The following is a 12,337-nucleotide window of genomic DNA, read 5'->3' on the forward strand; positions in this document are numbered from 1 at the left end:
ATATGGGAGTAGATGATCTCCCTCCAGCAGTCAAAAACAAACATTGGTGTTTAGACAAGCTCTTTGTGTTCATCGAGGATTGTAGGAAGAGTCTCAGCAGTGATTCTTTTTCTACAGCCATAGCTGTCAAGAACTTCCACAAGATCATCCAAGTCAGCTACAGACGAATTATTTACTGCTTCCATCAAAACATCACATTCTTGGCTGCTGACAAACTGTAGAAAGTGTGCTTTAAGATCACTGTAAACACTATTGAAAAGCACTTGTTCAAGAAAAGGGATCACATGTTTATTTGTAAAATACTGACAGTCTTGGTTACATTTCGCCCAAAGGTCTTCCATTTTTCAGCAGAAAAATCATGAATGAATGGCACTTTAACTGTTATACCAAGGGTGCATTGCTCAAAATCCATGCCAGAAGCAGGTGAGTACATCTTTTAATATTCCTGATCCAGTGTTGTCTGGAAGTATACGCTTCACATTCAGTGTTTTTCTCAGAATCTCTGCATCAGAGAAAGCAGTAAAGTGTTAGTATGGCGTATGGTGATTGTTATTACATCCTCTGAATTAGCTGGACTGGGGGGTACATGAAAACCTTCATAGACTAACGTGTCTTCTGTATCGTCCTCAGCATCAAAGATTGGACCAAAAGTAATTTCTGGATCGTCTGACATTTCTGAAACAAATGTTTGACTTCATCAAAATTACCCCCGACTTCTCCAACTTGCAGTGGATTAATTTCACTGCCACTGCTTTCTGAGACAAACACCATGTCAGATGTCTCGCTGGCATCTTCTTTTGGTTTTGATGCAGTGTAGAAGCGTAACATTGTCAGTCTCGCTGCCTCATACATATTGCCAATAGACTGGCAGGTGGCATCAGTGGTGGTTCTGGTTTAAAGTCCCAAACCTCAAACTCGAAATCTGTTTCAGATCCCTGATATGCCATCAGGAAAAAAAAGTTTCTTTCCTTCCTGAAGAATATCTTTTAATCCAGTATGAGTGGCCATTTGAATTTTTCTAGGTCCACCTCCCTGCTTCGCTCTCACCTGTTTGGGTATTTTTCCATCACTATGTGTCCATCCTATCACAACACTTCCTGTTGCTTTTTGCTTCTTTGTCTGTCTTATTCTTGTGTTCTCCTTTGGACTTTCTTTTCTGTTTTTTAACTTCTCACAACGCTTTTCCAGAAGTCTTAGTTTTCTTTTTGAAAGCAGTTGCTTGCTTTTGCAGAAACTGAAGAGGGCAACTCAGTTTCCGTATAGGAGGGAATGTAATTTACCAAAGTTGCGTCATCCATCAGTGCTATGACATCACCGTCAATCTGCACACAAGAAGAAGGAAAAGACAGTCATTTTCTTCAATGTTTATGCTGCAAAGCAATGTTAAGGTTAAGGTTATAAGTATATAAAAGATAAATCTCCAAGAGACATAAAACTAGAACTTATAAATAAATAACGTGCTAAATTTGGGTAAAATTAAGGGATAAAAGGCACTAATTACTAACTATACAATACTATAATTGTCATGATCCTGGGTCCTTTTGACCCAGCGTTTTGTGTTTTCTATTACTGTGATTTTGGTTCTGTTCTTCCTCAGTTTAGTGTTTATTCTGTTCTGCCCGTGTGTTCCTGTGTCAAGTCTGCGTTTCTTAGTCTGTGTCCTTGCATATGTAAGTTCCTGTTTTATTGTGAAGGTCTGCGTCTTATGTGAGTGTTTTCAGTTTGCCTCCCTGGTCTCGTCATGTTAATCACTCCCAGCTGTGTCCCCCACCTGTGTGTAAATGTGTATTTAAGTCGTGTCTTCTGTCTTAGTAGTTGCTGGTTCGTCTGTGTTGTTCCGCTCCATCTTCCTGTGATTCTCCCTCTGTCGTCCTGTGTGGTTTTTCCCTATTTTCTCTTCGTCTCCCTGCATCTTGGTTGCTTATCTCAAGGTTTCAGGTTTGTTTTCCTTAGTTGTTCCCAGTTTAGGTTTTCTTAGTTTTAAGCTCACCCTCGCCATCTCTGTTTGTATTCACATTGCTAAATAAACTCACCTGCACCAGAGCTGCCGCATTTTGGGTCCTAATATATTCTCACACGGCTTGCCCCGGCAACCTGTGACAATAATGACAACTATACAAAACTAACTGTACGATAAACAAAGACAGGACAGAGGCAATACAAAGTGGATTGATTACCAGGTTCAAGTTATGGTCGGGATAGACAAGACAGGTCAAAGACATGAGCAAGATGCAAAATGTGCAAATATAGTATGATTTAGATGTGTGTTCAGAACTATGTGACTGAGTGTGCAAATAAGCATATTGTTCCAAGGACCAGTTTGTAGTGGATTTGTGGAAGTTTGTGTTGTCTTTTGATGAGTATTGTAGGTGTTTGTAGAGGTGTATGTGTATATCAATTCTTTGGTGGTAGTGAGTTGAGGGCTCTGACTGCTTGGGGGAAGAAGCTCTTGCAGTGTCTGGTCGTTACGGTTTTGATGCTGTGAAACTGTCTGCCAGATGGAAGGAGTGAGAAGAGTGCATGTGAGGGGTGGAAAGTGTCCTTCACTATGCTGTTCACACACTGGATGATGAGTCTGTCATAGAGTTGGGAGATGGATGTGAGAGGGCCTCCAATGATCCTCTCTGCTGTCCTCACTATCCGCTGCAGAGACTTCTGTAACTAGTATGTAGCAAAATATATAAACAATGGGCAAATCAGAAGACTTCAGGAATGACAGGAGCCCAGAGGATGGGTAACCACAATGAAAACACAACTGCAAATGATGAAGCAATGGTTCAACTGTATTTGAAATTTGTGCACTGTATTGCATTTGACAATAATAACCAAAATTGTGTGTGCGCGCACAGATACTCAAAATAAAAAAGAAACAAATGTTAGACCCGGGTCTTTTAAAGTGTCAATAGGATCCAGATCAGGCCTGTTTGGTGATCTGGTGAGTTATTGGTGTGAGTTCAGTCCACGATCGGTGTATGGTTTGCACAGTTTTGTCCTACCACAGTTCAGGCAACCATACTTCAGGATTCAGTTCCAAATGGGCTGTGGCTCGCCATCCATTGCAATGGAAAATTATTCCTCTTCTGCGGATTTCCACAAAGTCTGTAATCCAAAGTTCTCCGGGGAGTCTCGGCTCCTTTCTCCAACTCAAAAAAACCTGACCTAAGAGTGAGGTCAGAATTACTTCAAATGAACATTGTTCACACTTAACTAACAACACTTCTGTTTAAGGTATAAAGCATGAACAAAATCTGTTTCAAATTCAAGTCCTATTTCTAACGTTGTACAACTGATCAAATTCAAAAGGGTTTTCATTACATGGCAATGTAGCTATCACCAATCATTAAAGCAACTGACACTGCTCATTAAAAGCAGCAAACTCAGTATACTCTGCTCACTGTCAAGTAACAACAGTGATGAATAAAAGTAACACAATAAAACATTTCAATACAACGGATAGACATACTGTTTTTTCCTTAACCTAACAACAGCTAATAAGTTTTCAAAACAAGGCGGGACAAACAATCCCATTGGTTGAACCCCATTTGCATTCAGGTCAAAAAATAATCTTTGAGAAACAAAAATAAATAAATAACATAAATAATACAATTCCATACAAAATAACTCCCAAAAACTTGCGTACGTCATTGAGCTGAAGGTACCATGGGAGGAAGCAATTGAGGAAGCGTTTGAGCGTAAGAAGCTGCGGTATGCCAACTTGGCAGCTGAGGCAGAGGACAGAGGCTGGAAGATCAAGGTGCGCCCGGTGGAAGTGGGGTGCAGGGGCTTTGTTGCCAGTACAACAGCAAAACTGCTTAGGCTGTAACTGCTCAGGCTATTAGAGAACTAGCTAACACTGCTGACAGGACCAGTCACTGGCTATGGCTAAAAAGGGCTGACATCACCTGGGCAGCTAAGGCAGTCAGCTAACTGCGAGATACACGCCCAGGATCGATCGACCCGGGGTGGGCCAGCCTCAACAGGGGTGTCAAAGGGTAAAACATAACATTAGACGTTTTGCTGATTGACTGATACAGCTGTCTCAGGGCCTCCTGGGGACTGTGCAGTTAACCTCATGGTAGTGAAACCAAAAGGAAGAATGAAAGAAAAGAAAAGAAAAATGTTTCGCTCTTCTCCCCTCTGCTCTTCTTCCCTTTTCTTGGAGGCGGTGGGGAGGTAGAGCGTACAGCCCGAACCGGCGGGGATGTGTGGGAAGCCAGATCGGGCACCCCCTGTCCAGCTCTCCTCTCTGCTCTCTCCTTTCTTATCTGACTTACTTGTCTTACTTCTCTCTATCACCTTTCTATCCCTTTGAAGAAATCAGGCTCCATAAATGTTAAAGAGGTAAGCATTATTTCTCATCGCAGTGAATAGATATAAGAAAATAAACTGTAGAAAACTAAACAGCAGAAAGTAGAAGAGAAATAACAATTTAACATAAACCAGTGACACACTCCGAGGCTGATCAACCCTGGCAGGGCCTCCTTGGATGAGGGTGTCTAGTGATAATGGCCGAAACACCCGATGAATCAAAGGTCCACTACTGACAATGTCCCCAAATTTTAATATGATAATTTAGATCAGATCTCTAATCCCTAAACCTAACCAAGGAAAAATGGCAGATTAGCCTGGGTAAAAGAATGAAAGTTGAGGCACACAACGATGTGTGCTGCTGGTAAAGTTTCTGGGATGCTTTTCCTCATAACAGCCATCCCTCAAGATTCTCTCCATTTAATGCAATGCATTGTCAGGGATTGTAATATCTAGTCCTTTTACTGAATCAGAATATATATATATATACATATTATAACACAGCTTTTGTCATGATCTGGAGGTATGACTGAAAAATCCCATCAGGCAGCTGAGTTCCCTTGGTCTCCACCCCTGGGTGGAGCCATCATCTCTCCTGCAGTCCTGCATACCTGAAGCTGATATTCTGGGTGATCAGGTTGAGGATTTAAGCGTGATGCAGACTCTCCTTCACTGCCAGTTTGACAGCGACCTCGTGCTGGTATTGGCTCCAAGTTTTCATATTCTTGGTTTTTTCTGCTTACCTTGTTTTCCTGTGCCACAATTCACCTGGACCATCCTCGCCGCTTACCTTCAGCTTTTCTTGGACTACCTCTCCATTGTGGAAAATACCATGAACCTCACCTTCCTGCTCTCCAGCCATCTCTCACCACCCCGGACGCAGTGAACTCAGGTAAGCCAGTCTTTGCCAATACTCACCTGGATTCTCGCCCCCTCTCCCTCACAGCCAAGCTCACCCCGGTAAGTAAGCAACATCAGTCGTACTCACCTTCCCTAAGTGGCCATTGCCTCATCACCTTCCTAACCCCGCTCTCTTTTCTTCTCAGACGTACCCACTTCGTTCCAGTCGCACCTGTTAATTCCCAGTTTTCCCTTATTGACCCACGGCCACGTCACTATGCCACCCACACCCTGCTCTAGTAACACTTTGCTATGTATTAATCTCTGTTTTCTTAAATAAACACTGTAAAAATGTACTTGCCGTCTCTGTTGTGGTTCTCTGCGTTTGAGTCCAGTTTTGCTATCAGTTTGCGGGCGTCGTGACAGCTTTTTATTTTTTTTTACTACCTGTTGGAGAGTATTGAATGGCTAAAGTAGTTATAATTCAAACAAACTACTGTCATGACAGTGGCCCAATAAGGCTGCAGGAATATTTTTATATAAAATGTTGTAATTCTCCCACTATCCAAAACGGATGCCAAATTGCATGCAGATCCTGGACAGTCTAAAGCAGTGAAATTATGTGAAAGTCAAAGAATATATGATTACATTTGGTGAATCGGTGACCCACATGGAGCCATAAGTGTACTTTATTTATTTATTCATATACAGAATGAGATGAAGGTGTCAGAAGTGCTGGGGTATCTTTACAGTCCTATTCTGGATTTTTAGTTTGGGTAACACATTTCACTTGCTTGGTCGTGAAGGACCAAACACACCATGACTGCAGTAATGGCAACAGTACTGTCAGGGTTCCTGGGTCGTTGACCCAGCGTTTTCAGTTCATGTTCACTGTTTGTTTTCCTCATGTTCCATTTCCGGTTTCATTATGTTCAGCTGTGTACTCACTGGTCTCTCATTACCATCCTCATCGGTCCCTGTATTTAAACCCTAAGTTTCGCGTCGTGTCATTGTTGATGTTAGGTTGTCGCCGTACGCTCAGTTCAGTCAGCCAGCCATTTCCTGCTCGTGTTCTGTTCGTTCATTCCATCTGCAATAAATACCAGCTTTCACCGCGAGTCCTGCGTTTGGGTCACTTCCTCTTCTCCACATCCACACTGCAACCCCTGACAGAAGGACACGACCCGTGCCACGGAGACAGTGTGACCCAGCGGACTCTGACCTTTTCGAGCGGCAGGAGGCAGCGCTCTCTCTCTGGACGGAGGAGCTCAGGGGAAAACAGCGGCTCTTTGCGGAGAGGGAGCATATCTTCGCAGGGACTCACCTGGCTCTGGGCGGGTCTTGGAGAGGCCGCGTTCTTACCTGCATCGGAGCATTCGCCGCGGAGAGTGGCCGTCTCTCACCACGCTTCGGCCGCTCCCTCTCTTGCTGCTCCGCTCCTCGCTCGCCCGGCCAGCCGCCTCACTCACTGGTCCTTCCACCTCTCTGTGGTGCAGCGACTATGCCTCCCATCTCGGCTCAATGGAGGCTCCCTCGCTCAGCGGCTCAGCTGTTTCCGTGAAGGAGAAGCGAGGCTCACGCCACCGTCGCCCTTCCTGCTTGGAGCAGCAGTGTCCGATGGTGAGCGAAACAGACTTTTCTTCCCCATCACCACAACCCAGAAACTGTTCGCAAAAAAAGACTGTTTACTGTGATTACATTCTGGACTTTCCAATTAATACTCACCATCCTTCTTTCATAAAGACTGTTCCACCCTCCCATTAAAAACATTCACACCGCTAAACCTGATAATTTCTCCCACTCAATCATCCTTTCCTCACCCATGGTTCAGTCTTTTCCTTTTAGCAAGGCGCCTCAGATTCAGCCATGCCCTTCACCTGTTCATCCCGCTCAGGTGAAGGCGGTTAAGGCTCAGCCTGTCCCTTTACCAGCTCCTCGAGCAGCTAGGGCTCAGCACATCCCCACACCAGTACCAGTTCCTCCGGTCGATGCAGCTGACGTGCAGCCAGCACCCACTCCTGTGCCAGCTCCCAGGGCGAGGGCAGCTAAGACCCAGTCCACTCCTGTTCCTGTTCCTCGGGTAGGGGTGACTGGTGTCCAGCTAGCTCTGTGCCTGTGCCAGTGCCTAGGGTGAGGGCGGCCAGGATCCCACCTGACCTCCCTAGAGCCTCAGCTGAGGCTCTCCAGCCATTATCCTCGCACATTGGAGGCTCGGAAGAGCTACCCGGTCCACCTGTCAGTCTATCACTTTATCCACCTCATCCATCTCCTGATCCAGCTTTTCAGGCACTAGCTCAATCCCTGGTTAAATTAGCAGACCTATTTCCAGCTCAAGCACCTGGTTTATTAGCTCAGCCTGCAGCTCGTCCAGCCTCCAGCCCAGTCTGTGGTCCAGCCACCTGCTGTTGAGAGGTGATACTATGTGATAAATTGAAAACCTTACTTGAGGATTGGGGAGTTGTAGTGGGGAGGGGTTCGACAGAGGGCTAGCTGGGGCCAGGGTTTCCAGAGCAGCGTGGTGTAGAGTAGGCTAGCAGGTGAGTATGGCTGCCAAGGAGAAGCTCCAGGTGTGCACAGAGGATTCAGCCATGATCCAAGGGAGCCACAAGCTGAAGCAGGGGAATTCCTCCAAAGAGTTGCAGGTGGTCATATTCTAGAAAATCACAAAGCTAGGGAGAGTCTGATGGAGTAACACAGTCAACCCCAAATACACAGTCTTCAGATGAGCTGATATGGGTGTCTGAGGCCAGTGAGGAACAGCTCTACCCTGCAGACACCCTGACACCTCTGCTCCACTCTCCCACTGCACATCACAAGTGGCTCATGATTCAGTGACTGATCGGTTCTTTGGTTCTATTCAGGATGCTTAAAATTTCATGTGTTTGTGTAACAAGGGTCAGTTTGCTGTTTACAGCTGTCCACTGCAGTCACCACAGATGCTCATACCATGTTTGAAGTGTCAGGTTTGTTGGCTTAGAAAATTAGACGACTTTATAATAGTGGAAAGGCAGTGTTTTTCTTTTATCATTGCCATTGTGACATATTGCAGTAACGGCATCAGAATACATTTTTCAGTTTGAATGTGACAGGTGAGGCCTGAGACTGGGAACCGCCCCTGGTAGGCGGGGCTGGGTTTTTCCCTTTTATAAGCACAGGTGCAGGTGATTAGTTGGTCTCTAGAGTGAACCTTGAGCTGTGTGAGTGCCTGGTCTAAGCCGTGCTATTTGGCGTTTTTAACTTTCTATGACAGCTTGGTGTGGGTCCCATAGCCTTCTGTTGGAGCGGTAGGTCACCGAAAATGTTCTGCTTGCATTTTTGTAATTAGGTGGAGGTTTAAAGTGATCTGTACCCCCTGTAGGAAGAAACCATTGTTTTGTTCCTGTGGAGAAACGTGTAGCGGACTCCGCCACTGTTGGCCGATATTTGTAAGAGGGTGTCCCCAACTCGTAAACAGGTAACTGAACAGTACATACGAAGCCAGGTGGGATATTCCTGCTGCGGTCGACTGTTCGGTGTAAGTGATGTCCTGTTTGCATTTCCAGAGTGCCAAGTTGCTGAGGTCCTGATACACCAGCGGTTATTTTAATTTGTTTTAAATTGACAGCAAAGAGCTGAGGGTTGTTGTGACGGCTATGGCTGTCGATGTTGTTTTATTTGTTTTTGTTTCACTGTATCAGTAGACACTGATGCATGTACTGATTTTATTTTAGAGTAGTTTAGTTTTTTATATGGTTGCAGGCAGTAATGGCGCTGCACTGAAACTGACCTTTCCCTTGCCGCTTTGTATGCACCGCGCTGAGCTTGAGTGAAGACAGCACTGAAGATTCTCCTTTTTATATCGTTTCGCCCAGTTGGGGTGAAGTGTGTGGCCGTTCCCCTTAACGTGTGTCAATTATTGATTCGTTTATAACGGACTTCGCGCAGTGCTTATCCTGTCTCCCACCTACATTTAAAACTGAAACTGTGTGATTGTATTTTATAAAGTAGAGTTTTTAATTGTTTTTAGGTGCTACTGTTACATGTTTCATTTTATTTTGTGTTACCACTAACCCTTGTGAACTGACTGTATGCCGACGGCTCTGTCCTAATATGAAAATAATACGGTTCGGTTTTCATTTCTGTTCAGTTTTGTTTGGCTGAGGTTTGGTCACATGCAGGACTCTAAGGCCAGATGAGTCATGTGACCTCTCCAGAGTCCTTGTTGGAGGCATCCCATCATTTTCCGCTGAATCACCGCAGCTCATGCCTTTCGAAGCGAAGTGGTCCTGCTAGCCACTTTACACAGGATCCTTGTGTCAATGACCTACCTATACATGACTGAACTCCCTCACTGCACTGAAGAAACAATTCATATTTTAAACTGGGCTGCAACATGTTTCAGTATACTAAATGATTTTCACTTCAGGAATCAAAAGCAGATGGTTTTTGCTTTAAACCCGTCAAACAAAGCAGAGAGGGCTAGCTAAAGTATTCCTTAATCCTAATGGTGAATGCTAAAAATAAAGTCATAGTAGGTTGTAACTGCAGTCCAGTTATCCTTTAGGAGCCTCGTTACTAAAGTTGAACTGCAGCTTGATGTTTAAAGGCTGTGCGAGTACAAAACTGTGTCAGAGGATCCACTCGTTTGTGTTATTTACACTGTTATCTACTGTAGTGTGCTGGGCTATTATTTCTCTATCCTACAGACACAAGCACTCAGGGTAGTGTGTGCAGGGTCGCTGTGTGGGTACATTAAAGGAGACTCGATTCAACAGAGTCTAACCACGAAACACTTCTGGCTCTCAACAGAAACAATAAAGGAGCTCATGTGGCATACGGGACCATTTGTTTTTGTCACAAGGCTTCTCAGCACCCTGCTAATGTGCTTCCAGGATGCTGTTACTGACTTTTCCCTCAAGGCGGAAATCCATCCTAATTATTCACATTGTGAAATGAGCTCTATGGTGAAGACCTTCTCCCACGGTGTATCCACTGTCACATACATCTTAATAACTCACCTCCCTGAAAGCTGTAGTCAGTCTGCTGCACACGGCCACCAGCCCTTTGTACAGAAAGTACATTATGTGTACTGTGTGTGTATACGTCTGTACACACGTACACGTGTGTGTGTGTGTGTGTGTGTGTGTGTGTGTGTGTGTGCGTATTTGTGCATAAAGAATTTGAGTGTTTCCTGACAAGAGTGACGGGTTAGTGTGTACCTCCTCGTGTCCACGTAACATGACAGCTTGTGCAAGTCATCACTCATTTTAGGCTTTTGCATGTTTCCACTACCTTAAAAAATATTGCAGTTTCTATTCATCATTATATTACATTCTTGCATCGTTATATTTCACTCCCACAGGACTCATTACTGTGAATAATCTGCATGCTGTACAAGTGGACTTATATTCACCTCCATGATTTCATTTTTCACATGTGTTTGTGTCTCTCATTTTATCTGCTCATGTATGTAGTATGACAGGAACTGAGATGGGCAGTAAGGCGTTACTGTAATCCGATTACTTTTTCAAGTAACAAGTAGCGCAACGGATTAATCCTGCAAAAAAGTAGTAAGATTACTGTTACTTTCCCGTAGTCACGCTGCGTTACTAAAGCGTGATTTTGTTTGTGGGAGCGTGTGACGTCCGTGGCAGCAACAGACGTGTGCAGCTCAACAATGGATAATATGGAGTGTGGGAGAGTACGACCATGCAGCATTTAAAGCGTTGAAGTAATCACATTACTTTGAGTTTGATTCTGTAAAAAGTGACACAAACAGTGTCCGCTGTTCACTCTGCGTGGGAAGAAAACGTCTTCCTACAGCGAAAAATTAAACTTCAAATCTGAGCGAGCAGCGAGCACGCTGCCACGGGAATGTGACACTCACAGAGAAACCCCCGGATCCCCCCACTGACATGACCGCTGTGGGCAAACCTCCACCCGCCCCACTCCTGCTAAACAGGTGACAATAGATTTAAGAGCGACAGGACTCAGAGCTGCTGAATCTTTGATTTTATTCATATTTTCTGCTGTTTTACTTGCATCTATTTGAAAGAGTGTAAATGCTGGCATATGCAGAACATAGGTTTAATTGGTAAACACATTTCTTCAGGTCAAAGACTGGTGCATATAATTTAATTTTTTGCTTGATGCAATGTGCAGAAAGTTAAAGATTCAAACTAATAAAACAATTTTTTTTAAGATTTTCATTTGGTTCAGTTTTATATGATGGATTATGCAGAGAAAGTAGAATTGGGCTGAACGGTCTGTTGTTATATTAAGTATTCAGGTTGTGTATCACGTTTTTGAAAAGTAACTAAGTAATAAAGTAACTAATTAGTTTTGAAAATAAATAATCAGTAAAGTAATGGGATTACTTTCTTGGAGAAGTAATCAGTAATTGGTAACTAATTACTATTTTCAAGTAACTTGACCACACTGGATAGGAAACTGTAAAATGGAGTACCCTATCTAGATTTGGTGGATCTTCTTGAGCGTGTCCTGCACCTTTGGACCACAGATCAAATTCAAACATTTATGACTACAGGTTAATGATGCTGCTGCACATGATGACTGCACACACAGGCATGTGCATGATTAGATTGGGGTTAGGTTCAGTTGTGATAATTAAAGTGAGGGTTCAGGGATGATGTTAGGACAGTGAATGTGTCCTATGGTTAATGAGTGGATGAAGGTCTGTGTGAATGTTTTTATTTTAGTTTCAGTTTAATTTTCTATGTCTGTAGTTTCAGTGTTACTCTTGGTCTTTGTTTTTAATATTATAATACAGGCTGTATCTGTAAGAGGCACATTTATTGTGCTCATGTATTACAATACAAATAAAGCTGTGGCTTCCCATCATGCCTTTTGGTGAAACATACTCACTGAAACCTCATGAAGCGTCTCTTAACAAATATAATGTTAACAGACCGAAGACTAAAACTAAAGACAGTGCTTCTATTTTTCATTCTAGTGCAGTCAAAGTAGAAACTATCATTGAGTGTGTTGTGTGCAGCAGCATGAAGCAGTGCCCACATTTATTTCCCTGCTGCTGACCCATCTCTCACACATTAGAGTCAGCAGCACTCCAGCGGCCTCATTTATTCACTGTTTGGAATTCTGTACATACAAATATCCACAATGTGATTTATCAGTATTAGCTTGTGTGTGTAAATTTAGCTGCACTCCTGAACACGTGTTCTCAGTTCCC

The 12,337-nt window shown here is 43.7% G+C and overlaps 2 long non-coding RNA genes across 2 annotated transcripts; both read left to right on the forward strand.

The window, feature by feature from the left end:
- Positions 1-4,637: 4,637 nt before the first annotated feature.
- LOC106099007 (uncharacterized) lies at positions 4,638-5,491 on the forward strand. The gene is made up of 3 exons (XR_001225316.3): positions 4,638-5,008; positions 5,105-5,200; positions 5,355-5,491. It is a non-coding gene; the product is annotated as an uncharacterized LOC106099007 (long non-coding RNA).
- A 2,807-nt stretch (positions 5,492-8,298) lies between these two features.
- LOC102075677 (uncharacterized) lies at positions 8,299-10,262 on the forward strand. Its single transcript, XR_267104.4, has 3 exons — positions 8,299-8,432; positions 8,507-8,602; positions 9,275-10,262. It is a non-coding gene; the product is annotated as an uncharacterized LOC102075677 (long non-coding RNA).
- The last annotated feature ends 2,075 nt before the right edge of the window (positions 10,263-12,337 follow it).

Source organism: Oreochromis niloticus, linkage group LG11, assembly GCF_001858045.2.
Source record: "Oreochromis niloticus isolate F11D_XX linkage group LG11, O_niloticus_UMD_NMBU, whole genome shotgun sequence".
NCBI lineage: Eukaryota > Metazoa > Chordata > Actinopteri > Cichliformes > Cichlidae > Oreochromis > Oreochromis niloticus.